The following is a 16,692-nucleotide window of genomic DNA, read 5'->3' on the forward strand; positions in this document are numbered from 1 at the left end:
ATAGCAGATACTGAACACATTTGTATTTTATGTTTAGGTTAAGATGTATAAATATGTAATTGTGTGATTGCAGTAGATCTTTTCTCCACATGTCTGGAGGTCTGTCTGTTCTGTACTAATATTTTTTTTATCAGTATTTATATATTTGGAATGGTAATGGGTAATCTTTTTTTTTGTCAGTAAGCTAAATACATCAATCCTATTCCAGAAGCACAGGGTGCAAAAAAGTGTCTTTCATTGATTCAATCAATAATTAACAGCAATGCATTAACACCAATAAATGTGACATTTTGGGTGTGGCAGGAGGAATCTAGGGACTCAAAGCACACCAGTATGGATGCAACATCCAAACTCCACACAGAAGATACCTCCAGACTCAAATCAGAAAATGGAGCCCAAAGTGCAATAAAACTACACCCACACATCCCCCATGACAGCCTGAACCATTTTTGTAAGTGGCTTTAATGTTTATAATAAATGTGACTGGAAAAGTACAACAACGCCCCACCTTGAGAGCTGACGTACCTATTGAAGCTAGTGAAAGGACTTCTTGGCTTCTAAAGAGAAATGTTGCAGGTTCCAGCTGTGGAGTCAGAGAGGCGACTAGGTGTTGTTGGAGCGCCAGTGTCTCTTTTATCAACAATTGTCCCCATCACAGCATCGCCTGCTCCTGATGCTCCAACACCTGTCCCCTTCACAGCAACACCTGCTCGAGGCGCTCCAACATTAATCCCGATCGCAGCATCACCTGCTCCCGGGGGGCGCTCCAACAACTGTCCCGATCACAGCATCACCTGCTCCTTGTGCTCTAACAACTGTCCCGATTGCAGTATCACATGATCCTGGGACTACAACAACTCTTCTGATCGCAGCGTCACCTGCTCCTGGCACTCCAACAACTGTCCCTATCGCAGAATCACCTGCTCCTGGTGCTGCAAAAACTGTCCTGATCACAGTAACGCTTGCTCCTGGTGCTCCTCAGGGCTGTGTGTTTAGCCCCGTGCTGTTTTCCTTGTTTACCCACGATTGTGTGGCCAGACACAGCTCCAATTCCATCTACAAATATGCAGATGACTCGACCATCACCAGTAATGATGAGTTGTCCTTCAGGGATGAGTTCAGGAACCTGGTGGAGTGGTGCTGTGACAATAACCTCTCTCTTAACGTCAGCAAAACCAAGGAGCTGGTTGTCCATTTTAGAAAGCAGGGTGGGGACCACAGGCCTATTCACATCAATGGGGTGGCTGTAAAGATGGTTAGCTGCTTCAAGTTCCTGGTTACCTTCATCAGTAATGATTTAACATGGTTCCAGCATGTAACGAGCTATAAAGAAGGCACAGCAGCTCCTTTAGTTACTCAGACAGTTGAAACAATGTGGTCTGTCTTCAACTACATTTTACAGGTGCGCTATTGAGAGTGTGCTCACGTGTGGTATTACAGTGTGGTTTCTCAGCAGCTCGTTGTCTGACTGAAAGGTTTTATGGGTGGTGATCAGATCAGACCAGTCCATCATTGGAGTACAGCTCTCCAATCATCCTGGTTTCTCACTTTTCTCTCCCCTTCTCTCTGGCAATCATTATAGGAGCATACACGCACATACCTCCAGATTCAGAGACAGCTTGTTACAGTTTCAAGCTATCAGATTACTGAACTCTTCCCCTACCACTGGTACAGTACATCACACTGCTTTTTTTTTCTTCTCACACTGCTTGTCTGATTTGCATTTAAGTTGTATGTTATTTAACATGTTGTTGTTGCTGCTGTTCTGTGTTTATGTTTTGGTGTTTCCTTAATGTCTTTGCATTGGACGATACATGCAAATAAGCATTTCATTGGGCTTCATTATGAATATGACAAATAAACTGAACTGAACTGAAGAAGCTGGGAAGATTCCCCACAGATTCCATCTAGGACTAGAAACTAAATAATGGTCTGAAAATAATTGAGAGGACTTTGTGGGTTTACAGAAGAGGGGTAGGTCTAAATAACAAGAGTTAACAAGCCAAATGATGATGATGATGATGATTACTAGCAGCAGCAGCAGCTGTGTGTGTGATGACCGATATCCTGCTAGCTGAAGCCTTGACTCTCAGATCTGAAAAACGGCGAGCAGAATAAAGCCTGGTGAATGTAAGGATATTGGTAAAGTGTGATCCTTACGGGTTGCCATACTGCACAGATGATGCAGTACATGAATATGTAAATAGAGTATATATACTGTATAGAGTAGTAGATTGAGGAGCATTGGTTAGGCAGTTACAGAGTTAGTGTAGTAAGAGTTAAAGAGCACTGTGTTAGTAAAGTGTTCGTTCATAATTAAGAAGCTGTGTGATTAATGACCGCCGATCAGTATACAAATAGAGAACATAACAGTGAAGAGACAGTGAAAGGCAGCGGCAGAGCAGTGGCCACAGGCCCAATTAGCTTTCAAATCTGGAAAATAACAGGGAAGGAAACAGCGCTCAGAAGTGCTGACAGGTGTTTAACAGACGGGCGGAGCTGTCACCCTGAGGTGGCCTGCGCTGGGATCTGCTGTGCACACGAAGAGAAGCTTGTGCATGTCAAGTGCAGGGTGCGGCTGGTGCGGGGGTGGAGAGGTGTGGCGGCTCTCTCAGCAGCTTTTGTTGGAACCGCTCATCAGTCGGTGAGAGGCCCGTACCTGTTTCATGTTCTCAAGGCATTTAAACCCCGAGTCCACAGGACAACCTGCGTTGCTATATAGCGGCATCTTGGGAGACATGATTCACCTCAAGGCTTGCATTACAAAAATACATTCTTGTGAGGAATAGAGAAAGAAACTACTTATCTTTCATTCATTCATTTCATCTGAACTGTGTTCTGGGCTGCTTGGCTTCTTCTGTCTTACAACATATTCTGCACCCACAGGCCCTTAGGGATATTTGGTACATTCACATACATTCTTGTATTTACATGCCCAGAGCTCATTCACTTTGTTTGATTTGTTTGCTGGAATTTTCTGACATTTTTATTTTGATACAGTTATATTTGCAGGCACATGGCAATATAAAATTCAGAATGCCAGTGTTTTTGCACTGCCGGAAAAACATACAGATTAAAACTCAAAAAGGAGAGAATGCGTGTGTTCCCAACAATGGACAAAAAATGAAGAGTAGTAGACACAAACACACTCACCCCAGGTCCAATTTTCCCACAAGCAAGTCAACCTACCAGTATGTCTTTGGACTGTGGAAAAAATGGAGCACCCACAGGAAACACACATGAACACCATTAGATTCCAACACATTTCAAACCTTCTCTGACTCCTTGCATCCCTACAAAGGGAACACCAGTTATTGAGGGCTCAAGGATATTCTGATTTTTCTAGAAAATACTCTCTGAATGCCATCATTGAACACCACCTCTTTAACGGGTCATCATTAAATTGCTTGGGGACCTTAGAAATCGATGATTCAGAGTACACCTTTAAAACCTGCTGGACTGGGGATGCACAAGATCAGGCTTAGAGACCCCTGCTGTAAAGGTACATTAGACATAGAAAATGTAATGGGTTTTATCAGAGTCTTTCACAACCAAGCAGGGCAATGCCAAAGCAGAAGAACAAAGAATGGCAGGGTGGAAAATTCATGGCATCGATCTAGAACAGGTGTGAATACCTCTATGTTGTCATTGGCACAGTCTTCGGGGTTTATCTGAGATCACCATGGGCCAATCATCAGGATGGGAACAGTTCGAGGAGAGGGGGGTGTCGTCTCTCTCCCTCCCTGCTCAAACCAGCTCATCTCGATTGTGTTGCCATTATTTAGGAGATTTATAACTTTATTGTACCCTGTTGCTGGGTGCCTCTGGGTCCCTCCCATTCCTCTTGAGCAGCAGGCTTATTGAAGATTACAGGGGTCATGCTGGGGAAAGGACACAACTTGTTAAGATTAATTGTGCATCATGCAACACCAGCAATTTTCATTGGCTGTCCTGGCATTTTTAAACAGTTCAATGCTGAATAAAATACACCCTTTAAAACCTAAATGGTTATTATTTGAGACCTTGGCTTACATTAAATGAACCTCAAACTTAAAAACAAATCAGGACAATTAACATGCAAGGAGTCACTGTCTTCTCGGCAAATCTTGATGTGTTCCTTTTGGAAAATAATGACATGAGTGACGCATTGCAATACTCTGCGAAGCTAGGCTTTCAATATGTTGCAGAATTTGATTTTTTTTTTGCACATTAGTCAGCTTAGGTCCTTTGATCACAACATCTCTGACAGTAAAGTGGGATAGGTAATTTACAAACAAAACACACAACTGACAGCCAGCAGCTAATGACCCTAAAGCTCTTGGCTGGTTTCCTACTGAAACTAAGCAGGTTTCAGATTGTTCAGCACCTGGATGGGAGACCTCCTGGGAAGCTATGGTGGCTGCTGGAAGTGGTGTTAGTGGGACCAATGGGGTGGGCACCACCCCGGGGGCTGTCTAGGATCTGATGCCCCCAATATCTTGGCAGGGACACTATATGGTAGTGGGTGCTGTCTTTCAGATGATATGTTAAACTGAGGTCCTGTCTGTCAGTGGTCATGAAAGATTCCTGGGCATTTCTTGATAAGAGTAGGGAGGCCCAAATGCTCCCCCTTGGTCTTTACTGTGGCCTCCAAATCGTCTCTGTGTATGACTGGCTTGCATTTGCCCTGTGATGGACTGGCGCCCCCCCCCAGGGTGTACCCTGCCTTGCGCTTGTTGCTTGGTGGATAGGCTCCGGCTTCCTGCAACACTGTATGATATAAAACGGTCTGGCAAATTACCTGACCAGTATCACTTATTAGACTCCGTGATTGCTCTGAAGAGGTCAAAGAGGCATTAACTCTCATCGATAGAGTTGTGATAGAGGATCCTGATGGTGCTCTAACACTTTTAAAGCCCTGATAGCTCAGTCCATCAATCATCTTCTTTTAATCTGAGGGTACAGTGTTTTTTTTAATCTGTTGTGAACCTCTGACTTTTGTCATTCCTTTTTTCTAGTTGTACTGTGCATATTTCTATCTTCAACACTGTTCATGCTCTTACGCATTTTCTTCCATACAAGTTCAAGGTGTTTGTGTGGCTGCACTCCACATAGATCATCTCCACGAAAGCTCTTGTAACACTACAGGATACGCGGTGAGGAGCTCGCAGCTTTCAGCTCAGTGCGGAGTCCAGATTCAACAGTTCATTTCTTCAACGGCCAACAACTTTCAAATTACATTTCTTCTTACTACTATTGATTATTGTTATAGTTAATATGGATTTATTGACATCTGTGAAAGTGTGTTTCCTAATACATTCCGAAAACAGGACATGAAGAAGTAACACTTTTCATTACAAACTGTGTACTGTCGAGTGTCGGTGTTCCTCTTGCACTTATTCAATCTAAACCCTGTTTCTGCTTGATTGCTGCACTGGATGTGTTCTTAATCCGTTGCTTTAAATTATGGTTTTGGGTCCATCTATCTTTTTAAAATAAAGTTAGTACTATAGAACAGCATTTTTAATATAGCAGATAAGATCAAGTAAATTTTCTAAATAAATCAAACCACTCAGAGCTGGTTTGTGGTTACTGGATCCATTGTGTTCATTCAGTGAAATAGGAGAACGACCTTTTAAACGAGTATCTAATATTATGTGGATTACATCCAGAATTATGATGCATATAATGAGTGAGCCAGTTGGAGTTTCCCGTGGCTATATTATTAAACACTACTGATTAGGATACACTAACGGTGCACAAATTCCAACCTTCTGATATCTTCCTACATAATGCGTTAACACCTGAGGGTAACATTTTAACTTGACCGGTAGTCTGACTATTTCATGCCCCGGGAGGTCTCTAATGCGCATTTGCTTCCCTCTGCTGTTTCTCTGCGGTACTGCAGCCTGTTTGAACTGGTATGTAGAAGAGATACGAGGCTCAGCGACCGTCCTGGACTCATCACTGCTGAGAAGATCCAATAGCACGGAAACCACATTGTTTGTATTTTCCATTTGTCTAGTTAGGACTTTGAAACACTAGTTCTAAAAAAGACTATATATCTGCTATATAGACTTAATGTTACATGGTGTCCTGAGGACTTTGTATTTTCAAGTGTACATTTGTATTGTGTATTGTGTGTCGAGCTTGTTCCATACACCTAGAATCCTTTAACAAGAAAGGTGCGCGAGTGCTCGGTGTTAAACGCACTTGTAGTTTCTCCCTTGTGACCTCTGATTCGTTTCCGATTGTAAAGAAGTCCTCTCGTTGACAACGCCGGTCTCCTGAGGATTGGGAACGCTTAAATCCAAGTGCACCGCGATTCTGGCGGGACACGACTCCACATCATTCGAATGACTTCATTGTATCAAGGTCTAGCAGTCCAACGCGCTCCCAGTTAAGTCAGAGACAGAATATCGTAGGTGTATCGCATTCTGCTGCTTTCGCTCATAAATGTAGCTCCGTGCACAAAAAGGCACCGCTGGGATTCGAACCCAGGATCTCCTGTTTACTAGACAGGCGCTTTAACCAACTAAGCCACGGCGCCAACTCTACTCTTCCTTCCCAGAATTACGTTTTCAGCTTTTCCTTCATATAACGAAACAGTTCACGATGTTGTCGCTGCGCTCTATGTAGATCATCTCCATGAAAGCTCTTGTAACAGTACAGTGAGGATTCGCGCAGCTTTCAGCTCAGTGCGGAGTCCAGAGGGAGTCTCGCTCGCTGAACAGGTTTTCAAGTAAACCCGGCTGAGAGTCAGCAGGTCAATTCTTCAACAGCCGTGACAAGAAAGACGATCTTTCCCTAATTTTCTCCAGATGACTTTAAATTAGTGTCAATCATTTGCATCGGAAGTATCTTTAAAAGCGCAGAGAAACATCGTAACACTTCAAGAGTGTCTGAATTTCACCGTGTACAGCGGGTACTCTAAGGAAAGGAGCAAAGGCTTCTCACTCAAGAAAAGTTTGCAATATGAGTTGGGTAGATAAAAAAAAACCTAGAGACGCCAGGGACTGAACGCAGCACCTCATACATTCGAAGCATGCGTTCTGCCACTAAACTATCTCTTGAAGCAGTGCTGGTAGATGTAAAGGAAAATGCTACAGAGGATGAAACGTATTTAACATTGAAAATATAAATTGTACAACTCAAGTAACTAAAGGACAAAAGGCCAACTATTTTGGGTGTTTGCAATTGAGTGAAGCAAAACAAGCGCCCGAACAGGGACTTGAACCCTGGACCCTCAGATTAAAAGTCTGATGCTCTACCGACTGAGCTATCCGGGCTCGTAAAGGCAGACCCTACCGGCAGCTTTCTGGCGAGTCACGTGTCTCTTCTTGTGGCAAAGCGCAGTCATACCTGACCCGTCTGGGACGACACCCGACAGATTTTACCCAGAAGCGACAGCACCACTCCCAGTAGGATGAGAAATACAGTGAGACATGGGGCGTCAAGGGGCTCCCTCAATTCATCCTCCGTCTCATCGAGGGCAGAGAAAAGTAAAGGCACTGTGCACATCTGCGGGAAATCATGTCGGAGTTTAGTGACAGCGACTTCAGAGACTGGACGCTAGGAATTTTTAGGATACTTTTAAATTATATTTTCAAACAAACCTGAATACTTTTGCAAGAAAAATTTCAGAATCCCTGTGAAATCCAGTACGAGTACGGTTTACGTTCTCCCATTCCCGCTTTCTGACCCGTATTTAATTGCGATTTATTCTGATTGCATATTAATTGATAAAATATAGAAAAATTATATAAATTACAAAATCTTATGACAGTTCAGGTCTTACACGTCCACCGAAGCGATGAGAGATGATTTGCATAATAAGTCACAGCTTTTCGTTACTTTAAGAACAGTAGGATTGTTTTCAACTGGTCAAATTCCAGGGAGTCGAAAAACATTTGGCAGCGGTGGGATTCGAACCCACGCCTCCGAAGAGACTGGAGCCTTAATCCAGCGCCTTAGACCGCTCGGCCACGCTACCTCCACGCTCTCTGTTTTCGTTGCTGGCTTTCTTAACTGCATCTTTGTTTACTGAGCTGTTTCCTCTCTCTTGGTGAAATCTCTACTTCTCTGGTACCTCTGCATATAGTTCTTCTTAGCGGGAGGCTTCAGAGCTCAGCGTATAGCGTCCTTGAAGTCATTTTACTTTTCCAGGAGGAGGCTTTCTGAAACGTGTAGCGCCTCCTAAAATTAGAAACTTTTAGAGGGCTCGATCTGGCGAAAAGGAGGAGGTCAATTTAAATTCTCTAGAGTGGGAGGCCTTTGCTCGTTTCCTTTAGAGTACCTGCTATACACGGTGAAATTCAGACACCCTTGAAGTGTTACGATGTTTCTCTGCGCTTTTAAAGATACTTCCGATGCATTTAGCTTTGTTAACGATCAAATTTCTGACTGCTTGGTTAACTACTGTTCTTAAAGTAACAAATAATCCCCCAAAGTAATCTTTGCTTCATTAAGCCACACAGATAACACTTCAGGAATCGAACCCGGAACACCAGCAGGGCATTGAAGGAATACTAGCCACTGCACCCCCTTGCATTGTGCTATTTTTCGTTAAGGAGCTTTAGAACCTTGTATATTTCGTCAAGCTAATGTGTTTTTTCCCATTTTAGCTAAGCATAAATAAAGACTGCAACAAGTATGGAGGAGTTTCAAAATACATATAAAAAAAACTATGGCTATTTTGTGATGAAAGAAATCTTGAGAGATCCATTGCAGACAAGACGTCAGCATTAATAATGCACTATAAAGAAATCTGAAAATGTGTTGCATGATTACTTTTAAGCAGGGTAAAAGTTATGAAACCACTGTGTCAATGTGGTGCATTCAAGTAATAGTAATGAAGAATTGGTATATAAATAACAAAGGACTTCAGAGCTTGTGGCAGAAAACATAAACTAGTTCAATGTTCAGATCTTCACGGAAACTGAAGAGTGGACTTTCTCCCTTCTTTCATGTTATTGGCACGCTAGCTTTCTTCTCAGGTTACTTGTTCTGGGTTGTGTTAGGGTGTGGATAGACAGTGCTGTGCCATACAAGCCTCTCCCTTACCGAGTAGTCAATTTTATGCCACATCTCTTATTCTAAGGGCTTTGTAATTTTGTCCTCAACTGCTGCCAAGTCCAATTACTTACGTTTGATAGATCATAGTTCTTTTGCAAGAAATACTGTTGCATCAATATTTTGATATAGTCTAGGCAATGTGAACTCAATACCAAAAGTAATGTTTTTTATTTTTTTTTGAGGTTTTTTGGTACAGCGATGGAAGCAACAGTAACAACAATGTCTAATGACCCAACAGAACAAATCCTAAATTTTACTGACCTAACAATCTTGTGGAACCCCCACCTCACTCCTGCCAATGTAAGAAGTCCTGACTCTCTGTGGTCATTAAGAATCCCAGGGTGTTTCTTGAAAAGAGTAGGGGTGTAACCCTGGCGTCCTGGCCAAATTTCCCATTGGCCCTTACCAATCATGGCCTCCTAATAATCCCCCTCTATGAATTGGCTACATTACTCTGCTCTCCTCCCCACTGATAGCTGATGTGGTGAGCGTTCTAGTGCACTATGGCTGTCGTCGCATCACCCAGGTGGATGCTGCACATTGGTGGTGGTGGAGGGGAGTCCCCATTACCTGTAAAGCGTTTTGAGTGGATTGTCCTGAAAAGTGCTATATAAGTGTAAGCAGTTATTTTTTATAGCAAATGGTTCCGTGTCCTACAGACATATTTCAGCCAACACACATTTTAGCTTTCCTCCTCCAGGCAGTGAATGAATCACCTACAAGAGCTGTGAGGAGAAGACATGGTGAAAATCATGCCAACAAAGGAAGTGTGATGATCTCTGCACAGACATGCACAAGATCCCAAAACAAAATCCAAGATAATGTCACTGTGAGGAAGCAGTACTAATATCCACACAAGTGTGCCCTACAAGTAATGATACTCCCACCTCAATCATTAAGGTCTGATAGCCACATACCCTTTGCTGCCACAAATGTGATAGAGGAAATGCTGAACAGGAAATGAAGACAAACAGAAGGGGCAAATACAGTTTGTGCATAAGAAAATATATTGATTTCATTAAAAACAAGAGGAAACAAAAATTTTATCACAAACAAAGGTTTGTTTCACAAAAAAGAATGTTTCTGCCCTCCATTCTGCAGTATTTCAGGGGCAGAAGCATCAATACTAATAAATATGGCTTCAAAATATCTCCCACAGTCTATCAGTTCAGGATTCTTTCGGCAGCAAGGATGTCCAACCCTAGTGCTTGTGACACAGTGACCTGTGACCTTTGTTTCATTAGATAAACGTTATTATTATAACTGATCTCTCAATGCCTTTTCTTTGTTTAGGTTCTGTTGAGCTTAAGTTGTTGAAATCTGTAACGTCTCAGGAGCAAAAAGCGATCTTTGACAGTCTGAATGAGTAAATGGTTAATTCTTCTTAGGACTGAGTGAAGTAACCAATAGCTCAGATGTAATGTGCTGTAAGGTCAATAATTCTAGTGTCACAAGCTGGGCTGGAGAACCCTTCTTTACAACAAGTTCATTTTTATGATTTGTCTACTGATAAATTAAAATGCAATTCCTAACATCAGAACAATTGGCATAGTAAGGACAATATCATTTGTGTTACACTAAAGTTAAATAATTTAAAAATAAATATTGTTAATTTCCCCTTCAGTCCTTAAGGCATTTGAGAGTTGTGTTAATGGATGGTGAAATGTTGTAAAACTTATCTTCTTGCTCTTGTGTAATAGAAGTACTACCAATGGAATGCTTCCCAAAGTGCTTTTAAATGTCATTAAGTCCTTTTTTATCAAATCTAAAGTAACATATTACACAACATTAGAATGGACATTCAGCACATTTCACTTGTTTGCTTTCAGGTAGATCTCATTCGGAAATGTCTTCAAGTGTGTTAATCCAATAATATGGTAGCTTCTTTGACATCCATTGGAGGTATCTTTCTGTTTTCTGTCACAATTTCAAAGTTGAGCAATAATGAGGGGTGTCTGTGTGGCATGTGAACTCTTCAAATAGCTTCATTGTGTCTCGCTCACTCCAGACAGAAAGGATGATAGTGGTTTCAACAGCAACCCAAAGCAACAAGTATGTTGATCCTTAAGATTCCAGAATCAAAGCTTAAAAGCCACATCAAAGACTCTAGAGTAAAGATTCTTAATAGGATTCAAGTAAAGAGTTTGATTGGACCATTTAAGGACATTCGTTTTGTTACTCTTAAGCTACTCCAGTGTAGTTCTGGCATTGAGGTTTGGGTAAGGAGTTTTCACATGCCTTTCTACAGCTTGGAGTTAAGGGTCTTAAAAGAATATCTACTGGTACGTTTTTGTTGTGAGTGCAGGAATATCCAGGAAGTGTATTGGAGATGACAGATGTCATTGGATCAGCTTGTATTCTTGGGTCTTTGGAGACAGTCAGAGTTAGAGCAGAAGATCCCATTCCATTTGAAGATTTGGTTGTCATTTTCAGAAACGTTTTCAAAGGTGAAATCAGGAAGACCTGAACAACATGAAAAGAAAAACATAAATGATTTGAAGATACCTGCTTCTTATAAACCACCTCAAAAGCAAAAGATAAGGGTCTGCATATTTACTATTAAAATGAGACGTCTTTTGAACTATATGTACTAATACATTAAAGGCTACTTTTTATTAAGTGGCTTGTAAATGACAAAATCTTTTTTAAATGTTGAACAAAAAATTAATGGATTGGCAGATCTGTAAATACAGCAAACAAACATACAAAAAAAATGTTTTACCCTTTTAGAAAAGACCATTTCTTGTTGGGTACTGCACTTGGTATGACTGTCTTCGATGCCATCTCCGTCTCCATGCAGCACAGCAGCCACATAATAGACACTGTAATACAGAGACAAGCACTGCTCACTGACACAGCACACACTGTAATACAGAGACAATACTGCTCACTGACACAGCACACACTGTAATACAGAGACAACACTGCTCACTGACACAGCACACATTGTAAAACAGAGACAAGCACAGCTCACTGACACAGCACACACTGTAATACAGAGACAAGCACAGCTCACTGACACAGCACACACTGTAATACAGAGACAACACTGCTCACTGACACAGCACACATTGTAAAACAGAGACAAGCACAGCTAACTGACACAGCACACACTGTAATACAGAGACAAGCACAGCTCACTGACACAGCACTCACTGTAATACAGAGACAAGCACTGATCACTGACACAACACACACTGTAATACAGAGACAATACTGCTCACTGACACAACACACACTGTAATACAGAGACAAGCACTGATCACTGACACAGCACACACTGTAATACAGAGACAACACTGCTCACTGACACAGCACACACTGTAATACAGAGACAAGCACTGCTCTTTCTACACCTATTTCAGTGTTTTACTTACACACAGAAGGATCCAGAGGGGCAAGAGGAGGATTGCAATCCCACAGGGGATGATGATAGCCAGGGCCCAGCCTGGGAAACCCCATTTACTGGCAGTGGTGGATGTAAATGAGGTCAGGAGGACAGTAGGAACAGGAGCTGCTGCTGTTGTTGTGGGTAGATTACCTGCAGATGTACATGAAAGAAACAGTTCATTGAGTAACTGTGTTGCTATACACAATGATTGTGTTTTAATGATTGTCATAAAAGTGATCGTTTTTCCTAAATACAATTGCATCAATCAGGCAGTGATATGTAGGGAACATACCACTAATCTTCAGCATGGTAGTCAGGAAGTCACTGGGGTTTGTGATTTCATTGTTTGGGAGCGTATACACCACTGCAGCCTGGATCTGTTCATCAGTATTCCTGATGAAGCAGAAGCAATCAAATGAAAATGAAAACCATCAAATCAAATGAAACAAAAAACAATCAGATGAAACAATCAAATTATTGTACATGCAATCTGAGTATTGGCACAATCCTTCTGGTATTACTTTGCACATGCTTTTGCTTGTTGTTCTTTAGCATTCATTGAAACATTGGAGTTCATTGAGAGAGAAACAGACTGATGTTCTAATGCCTTACGTGAATGTAATGGGGGGAAATGTGAGAGGCATGTTGCTGGACTTTAAGAGAAGCCTTTGAAGCTGAAAAGAGAGAAAGAGAATATCACAATTATCTATAACATTGCAGCAAGGCAGAGAAATCATTTTCATACCAGTGTACAAGATATTTTTTGATGACCAGAATCTGCTGAAGACACTGATTGGTCAGAAAAGTACTTGATAGTAACTATTCAGGCCGATACCCTGACTTCTCTCAAGGGATAGTTGGGTCAGATCCATGGATTAATCAGCTGCCTGTTTTCTTATGTTTCTAGTTATCAGTCTGAGGATCTGTCTTGCTATGCAGGAGATGAGTTTGTGTTTGTGTGTCCAAAAGATCGAACAGATGACTCTGTTACTAGATGAAGAGCTGTGTGCAGAAGTCGTTAAATTAGAGTTTCCAGTCTTGGTTGAGATACTACCTTAGGATATCTCACTTAGATTGCTCTAGAAAATGACCTACTGTGTAAGTAAATTTCAATTTCATAACTGCATTTGTGAATCTCTACTTAATTGATTTAATGGGAAATATTTGATACTCTCCAATTGCTTGAAAGATCCAATATTCAATTATCTCCCCTCATCACAAAATTATAGTTATATCACAAAATAAAGATTCTGATTTTTGCAAGATACCTGTACTCACCAAATTGTTGATGGTATCTTGGAGTTCGCTAGATGTTTCATTTGACAGTCCAGAGCCCACTGGAACACTGAGATTTCTCACCTGGCAGCTCAGTATTAAAACAAAAGCATTTGCAGATATGTCTGCAAGAAGAGAAAACAAATATAAAAAAAATAACTTATACTTCAACTATTTTACTATTTTTTGTACTGCTTGTACAACTTACAAGTTACCATATTGCTCCTTGAGTGCCTGACAACAATATCACCCCATTGCAATGATATGCATTTATCAATACATTTTCTAACGTCTTTATCCAAAGTTCAGTGCCACTGGGGAGCCAGAGCCTGACCCAGCAAGCAACAGGTACAAGACAGGCTTCACCTCGAACAGACACCAGTCAATCACAGACACGCTCACACTCACACTACGGGTCATTTTCCCAGATGCCAATTGACCTACCAGTATGTCTTTGGACTGTGGGAGGAAATTCATACAAAAAAGGGGAGAACATACTCTAAGCAGATTCCCACAAACTGAACCCATGCCCCAGAACTGCAAGGCAGCAATATAAACCATTGCGCAGCTCTCAGTGATATACATTTTGTTACATGACAACATTTTTAAAGTGTACATTTCTAATCCATCCTTGAAAACTCTTATTCTCTTATTTAACTTAAAATGTGTTATTTTAATAATAATAATGTTTCTTTATTAGCCCTATACAATTTCTTGCATTAGGAATGCGTCTTTTCGCATACCCCAGCTTTTCTCCATAGAGACACAGACACAGAGACAGGGAGAGAAGCTTGGGGTCAGAGCGCAGGGTCTGCCATTGTACAGCGCCCCTGGAGCAGTTAGGGTTAAGGGCCTTGCTCAGGGGCCCAACGGAGTAGGATTCCTCTGCCGGCCGCGGGATTTGAACCGGCAACCTTCCAGTCACAGGGGCAGATCCTTAGCCACAGAGCCACCGCTCCGCCCTTATGTTAAATGTTAGCAAGTGCTGCAAATAAACTGGGTGAAAGTCATATTCTAATGTTGACTTCAGTTCTCCAATATATATAAATACCAGCTGCCTGCCTACAACTCTCTAAACATTTTTTCCAGTTCCCATCCCTCCATCCCAATTTCACTTCTTGCAGCTGCCTTCCAGGTTCATTCCTTGTACGTGAGGGGGGTTGTGACTTCTGCCAGAGTTGTCATTTCCTCAGCCACATGAGTTTACACCAAAATAATAAATACACTAGCCCTTTAAATTTCTCAGCTCTTTTCTCTATAAATAGAATTTGACCATTGTTCTGCAAACTAAATCAGTTCAAGTGCAAAAAGTCACGTAATGAGTTGAGTTGTCTCTGTGTGCAGTGGTAGTGGTTATATATTATTTCAGAATACATGGATCTAACTCCGCATGCTCCCTGTCAGGGCAGTTATTTTCGAGCAAACATTAAATCATGCAACTAAACCAAACAACTCAGGGATAAAGCTGAAGAATGGCATATACCAAGAGAATGGTATACAAAAAGACAAAGGCACTGAATATACTTCAAGCAATTCATAAAGAAATGGGTTATATCATTCACTGCCTAGATAAGGCCATCCCCCAGAACAAGCAGCTAGGCAAATATGAAACTAGTTAACAATATCCCAGTCAGTAGGATATCCAGCAGCCATATAACTTTGCAACTGGCATAACTGGCACCCTCCTAAAACTAAGCAGGCATGAGCCTGGTCAGCACCTGAATGAGAGACCTCCTGGGGAAAAATGTAGGTTTCTGTTGGAAGAGGTGTTAGTGGGACCAGCAGGGGGTTCTCACCCTGCAGTCTGATCTGGTCCTAACACCCCATTATGTTGAGCAGCACTGTTACGTCCCAGTGTGTGTTTTTTCTGTTATGTCCACACTGCTGACCCTTGATTGTTCTCCCTTCCCCATTGGCCAACCATCACACCACTGTTTCAATATGATGTCATCATCAATCAGCCCTCAGCCAATTAGAACTCATTTTATTCACTATTTAACATGGAGACTTTCAGAAAGAAAAGGCCTTTCGTTTGACTTCGGTCCCGTTTGGTTTTGGTTATCGCTTCGCTTCGCTTCGCTTCTGGTTATTGCTTCGGCTTCGTTTGTTGGGTTGTTTTGCTTTGTGTGTGTATTTTTGTATTGCTTCGGCTTTGTTGTTTTGTTGGTTTTACGTTAGTTTCTTTGTACTTTCATTTGTTTGTGTGTTCATCCTTGTTTTGTCATTACCTTGCCCCAGTGTTACATGTTCAACTTTTGTGTTCTTTTGTACCCTGCTCCTGTTTATTACTCTTGTTTTCCCTTATTTGTCTTCCTGGTTCACTTGTGTTTTTGTGTGAACTTTTGTATATAAGGTTAGTTTAGGTTGTTGGGTACACTTACACACTTAGTTGATTTTGTATTAGTACACTAGTTTAGTACGGGTGAGTGCCATTTGTCTTGTATGGTTTTTGGTAGTCAGTGCAGATTAGCTAGGGTGTTGAAGACGCCGAAGACCATGTGTTTCAGGTTTTCTTTTTTAGTCAGATTAGCTTTCCATCACTGTCCTAGCCAGCTCCATTTTGTTTGTTATTTTCTTTTCTTTGGCACCACTCTAGTTCCTTACCCTTATCACGCTTCCTAGTCCCTCACCAAAACCCCCCTGCTTCCAAAAGAATTATCCTAAATGTTACACCCCTTTTCCCCTAGACACTTGGGGTCGTAACAAGCACACTATAGTATCCCAGAGTATTGCAAGTACGTGGATGCTGCACATTGGTGGTGGTGTAGGGGAGTCCCTATTACCTGTAAAGCGCTTTGAGTGGAGTGTCCAGAAAAGCGCTATATAAGTGTAAGCAATAATAATAATAATAATAATAATATAATTTGACAACAGTTTAACTGTCCTGGACTGTGTCAGGGTGTGATCATACACCGCTGAATCCTTTTCATCTGAGATGTTCATTGAACTAATAAGTGACTTATTTAAGTTCA

General features: G+C 41.5%; 3 non-coding genes across 3 annotated transcripts; all 3 read right to left on the minus strand.

The window, feature by feature from the left end:
• Positions 1-6,455: 6,455 nt before the first annotated feature.
• On the minus strand, positions 6,456-6,529 carry trnat-agu (transfer RNA threonine (anticodon AGU)). Its single transcript has one exon. It is a non-coding gene; the product is annotated as a tRNA-Thr (tRNA).
• A 666-nt stretch (positions 6,530-7,195) lies between these two features.
• On the minus strand, positions 7,196-7,268 carry trnak-uuu (transfer RNA lysine (anticodon UUU)). The gene has a single exon. It is a non-coding gene; the product is annotated as a tRNA-Lys (tRNA).
• A 622-nt stretch (positions 7,269-7,890) lies between these two features.
• Positions 7,891-7,972, minus strand: trnal-aag (transfer RNA leucine (anticodon AAG)). Its single transcript has one exon. It is a non-coding gene; the product is annotated as a tRNA-Leu (tRNA).
• Positions 7,973-16,692: the final 8,720 nt, after the last annotated feature.

The sequence above is a fragment of the Lepisosteus oculatus genome, chromosome 6 (assembly GCF_040954835.1).
Source record: "Lepisosteus oculatus isolate fLepOcu1 chromosome 6, fLepOcu1.hap2, whole genome shotgun sequence".
Lineage (NCBI taxonomy): Eukaryota > Metazoa > Chordata > Actinopteri > Semionotiformes > Lepisosteidae > Lepisosteus > Lepisosteus oculatus.